At 48.5% G+C, this 4673-nt stretch overlaps 1 protein-coding gene across 2 annotated transcripts in view; it reads left to right on the plus strand.

Moving 5' to 3' along the window:
* Positions 1–4673, plus strand: part of Fam81a (family with sequence similarity 81 member A) — a 56124-nt gene that overhangs the window by 36957 nt on the left and 14494 nt on the right. The gene's annotated exons all lie outside the window — the stretch shown is intronic.

The following is a 4673-nucleotide window of genomic DNA, read 5'->3' on the forward strand; positions in this document are numbered from 1 at the left end:
CTCTCTCTCTCTCTCTCTCTCTCTCTCTCTCTTCCTGAAGCTGGCCAGGTCTTCCTGGGAGGAAATGATCAGAGAGCGCCCTCTGCTGGCTGATGTCATTTGGTCATTGCCATTTGTCATGTATGGTCATTGAATCAAATAATACATGCCTTCTAAAATGTTCATCTTCGGTATAATTATTTTTGTTTTATTTCCTGAAAGTATTGGATTTCATAGGCTGGAAAATTTAAGAAGTGTGTTTTTTCTGTCAGCGTGGAAAGTGATTTTCTCTTTACTTGGGTGTGTTCCATGGACCCAGAGCCTTAGGATTCCCTGGGATTTTTAAAAATGTATTTTATTGACAGTTGCACTCACGTATGTGCATGCGTGCATCTACGAAGTGTGTGTACCGTGGCACACGTGTGTGGAGATTAGAGGATCATTGCAGAAGCCGATGCTCTCCTTCAACCACACGTGTCCCAAAGTCTTAGGCTTGGCAGCACGTGCTTTTGCCCGTTGAACCATTTTCCTTGGCTCTTCCCTGGGACCTTGCTAGCAATGTCCGTGGTCGCCACAGCCTACTGCTGCTGAATTGGAGCCTGTTTCTAATGAGATCCCTGGCTTCCGGGTGCACTGATGTTTAAGAATTGCTGCGAGAGGCCTGTCCCCCGGATTATGTTTAGCTGGCTGGGACGAAGTAGTCAGACTGTGTGGGCCTCTTCTGCCCTCTGCTGCTGCCGAGAGCCAAGTACAAGTATGTAGCTAATAATGGGGACTTGGAGCAAAGAAGCATTTCCAGCCAGCTTGGGCGCGACAATGAGCGCAGGTGACCCTGTGCACAGGACTAGGCTAAGGACAGGGACACACAGAGTCCAGGGCATCTTCAGAGCAGAGAGAGCCGTGTTAGGGTGTATTTGTGCAGAAACCTAGTGCCTTGTGTGTTGGGTATATGTGCTGGCAGCTGTTGGCTAAAGGTCAGGTAACGGTTGGAGGAGGGTTGTGAGGACAGGATGACGGAGACAGTGACCACTCTGCGGTGCTCTTTGTTACCGTTCTTTCTGTTTTATCTTTAATGTGCCCCTGTGTGCCTGAGTGTATTTATGCACCATGTGCATGCAGGGGCCTGTGGACATGAGAAGACACCAGCTCCTCTGGAATTGAAGGTACAGGAGATTGTAAGCCACAGTGTGAATGCAGGGAAGGGAACCCAGCTTCTCTACAAGAGCAGGGAGCACTCTTAACCGCCTAGCCACCTCTCCAGCCCCTTCTTTTTCTTTACTGGCAGTTGAAATGGGGTCTTGTTCTGTGGCTCTGACAGGCTTTGCATCCTGTTCTGCCTCCGTCTCCTGAGTGCTGGGATTGCGGGTGTGTACCGCCGTGCCTGGCCTGTCTGTCATTTGCTGTTCTCAGCAGGATGAACCCCAGTCAGTTCCATAGGCTGACTCTTGGTGGTGGGCACCCCTGATCGCCTCACCTCTCCCTACCCTTGTCTTGCACCTTCAGCCACGCCCCATCCTTTGTAAGCCCGTTCTCTTACCTCTGGGCCTTGGCACGTGCTGTTCTCACGCTGAATACCTTTCCTCTTCCTCTTTTCCTCGTCCACCTGACACCCCCACTCTGCAGAGCGCCCCCTCCACTTAAGCTCCATCCCGTCACTCTGTTGTCTTCCTTACTGTCTTAGAGAGGGGCTCTGTGTCATTCGCTTCTGGAGTCAAGTGCCTGGAGCCTGTTGAAAACAGTAGGTGCTCAATAAATGCATGTTAGGTGAGTGATTTGAGCTAAAAAAGGGCAGGGGTAGGACTGAAAAGATTTTGAGTTGTTGTTTGTGGAGTCCTGGTTTGGCTTTTAAAAGACTCCAAACTCAGAGAACAGCAGGACCTTGGAAGGGCTTGAGAGCCACAAGGTAGAGCAGGAGTGTGTGTGTGTGTGTGTGTGTGTGTGTGTGTGTGTGTGTGTGTGAGAGAGAGAGAGAGAGATGGTTAGATTGTTTATACAGTGTAGCCTGACGGTCAGATAATGGTCGTCTCCATGCAGGAAGGGCTGAGCACCTCTTAACCTGAGAGCCTGGGTGCTTCAGCAGTTTCACCCCAGTGCTGAAGGCCTGGAGGATTCCAGGAGAGCCACTGGTCTTCTGTCCATGTTGGAAACCCGAAGAAGCCTAAGTGTGATGTCAGTGGGAGAGGAAGCAGCAGCAGCAGCAGCAGCAGCAGCAGCAGCAGCAGCAGCAAGAGGGCAGATGACCTTGCTAGTAAGATGCAAAGGCAAGAAGGCAAAAAGCACTCCTTTAATCGGGGCTGCCTCAGGAAGGTGCCCCACACTTGGTGCAGGGGTCTTCTCACTTCTAATGGCCTGATCAGATCAACCCCTCACAGGGGTGTTCAGTGGCTGGATCCAGTCAAGATGATAACCAAGTTAACCACCGCACCACTGTGGTGCAGGTGGAGACTGAGGGCGGGTGTCACAAAAGGCGGCTCTCTGTGCCTCACCCAACCGTGGAAACTGACGTCATCTTTCTGACGTTGTACCTAGACATAGAATTCTAGGGAAATACCTTCAGGAATCTTCCATTCTGCTTCAGCGTTTCATCAGCTTCTCCACCCAGCTTGCTCCTCCCCGTTAACAAACACCTCGGTTCCGAGCCCACCCGAAGTGTTTGTTAGAAGCAGCAGATATTTTAGGTTTGTTTGGTGGCTATATCTGTCTTTCTCTCGGAAAGCTAATGAGACCTCGCTGAGATGAACTCAAGTGAGATAAAAGCTCTTTGGCAAGATTTCAACTTTCGTGCGTTGATTACATAACTGTGTTGCAGAAGTCTAGCTTTTAAAGTGGCATTGCTAAACGACTAGGCTGGCCTGTCATTTCCTATTTGAATGTGTAGTTTTTATGGATCTATTAGTAATCGAGTTAACACCAAACAGGTCCTTGCTTCTCGCTCGTTGATCTAGCTTAGGCAGGTTCTCCTTGAAGGGGAGGGACACTCCTCCTGCTCAGCACGGTGCACCTCACGTAGGATGTGGCCAGAGACTTTTCCATTATTTCTTGAAGAAAATCTCACTTTTAGCTTCCCGATTCCTACTGGAATGTTTGGTCCTGTGTTTGGCACGTTGTTTGTATTTCCCCCAAAACTCGGTGGGCACTTCCTCTTTCTTCTCTGAGAGGCTGTGGGGTGTGTCTAGAGGCAGAGTGATAGAGGAAACACCCCTGTGCCAAGGCATAAGCTCCCCGAACCTGCAAATTGGGAATCAGAGTGGTAAATACAGGGACACCAGGCATACTCCGCCCCCTCCTCTCGTGCTCACTCCACCCCTCCTCTCGTGCTCACTCCACCCCTCCTCTCGTGCTCACTCCACCCCCTCCTCTCGTGCTCACTCCCTCTTTCCTCCCTCCCTCCCTTCCTCTGTCTCTCTATTGTTCTTTATTTTTGTTATGTAATTTTATATTTTAGTCTTTATTTTATTAAATATATACTTTTCTGATAATTTTATTTATAGAGTTTTATGATATAATTTACACATAAGCAACAATGGGGCAGAACAGCTGGCAAGATGGTTTAGACTGTTCGCTGCTCTTTCAAAGGACCCAAGTTCATATCCCAGGATCCATGTCAAGTGGCTCACAACTGCCTATAACTCCAGCTCCAGGGGACCTGATGCCTTCTTCCAAACTCTGCGGGAACTATACACATGTGGACACACACATGCACACACATACACACACACACACACACACACACACACACACACACACATACAGAGTTAAAAATAAAGCTTTAAAGCATGCAGTTCCGTGGGCTTTCGAGTATTCCCTTTGCAGCCATCACAATTAATCTCGGAACATCTGAACAATTCAGTAAGAAGTCCCACGGTGTTTGCAGTCTCTCCCCATCCGCTCCATCAACCCCTATCCATGGCAACCAGAAAATTCTTTCTGCCTCTAGGATTTGCCTCTCTGGATGCTCCCTCTAAGTGGTCTCATCCCTAACACACGGTTCTTTAAGAGCAGCTCCTTACACTTTGCACAGTGTTTTCAGGGGTCAGCTGTGAAGGTGTGTGGGTATATCATTACTTTCTGTGGCTAAGAGACACCACATTTTGTTTCTTTATAAACTGAGTGGGTGTGCTGTTTCTACTTTTTGTCTATTATAGAGAATGTAGCTGGTAATATTGTTTATGGAGGCCTTGTATGTTTACATTTTTTAAAGATTTATTTATTTTTATCTTATGTATGTATATGAGTATTTTGCTCGCATGCATGTATATGTATCATGTGTGTACAGTGCCTATGGAGACCAGAAAAGGGTGTCAGGTCCCCTGGAGCTGGGGTATACAGCCCTATGTGGGTGCTGGGAACCGAACTCCAGTTCTCTGGAAGTGTTCCTGACCAGTGATCCATCTCTCCGGCCCTTTCACACATTGTGCGGGGTAGGGCTCCAACTTCATTCTTTTGCATGCTTAGTTATCGTTCATCATCGTTAGTCAGAAGTGCATTCTATCCCTCACCAGGCTGTCTTGGCACCAGACTTAGAAATCACCGGGGGTAGGGACACTTGAGTTCCTTCCTCCTCCCTTCCCTTTCCCTGCCCACCTCCCTCTGTCATTGTGTGTGCAGCAGAGGGGAAGCTCAGGCTTTAACTCCGGAGCCTAGCCTTTTGCTTTTGTTTTTGCTTTTAAACTTTGTGTGTGTGTGTGTGTGTG

This window comes from Microtus ochrogaster, chromosome 5, assembly GCF_000317375.1.
Source record: "Microtus ochrogaster isolate Prairie Vole_2 chromosome 5, MicOch1.0, whole genome shotgun sequence".
Lineage (NCBI taxonomy): Eukaryota > Metazoa > Chordata > Mammalia > Rodentia > Cricetidae > Microtus > Microtus ochrogaster.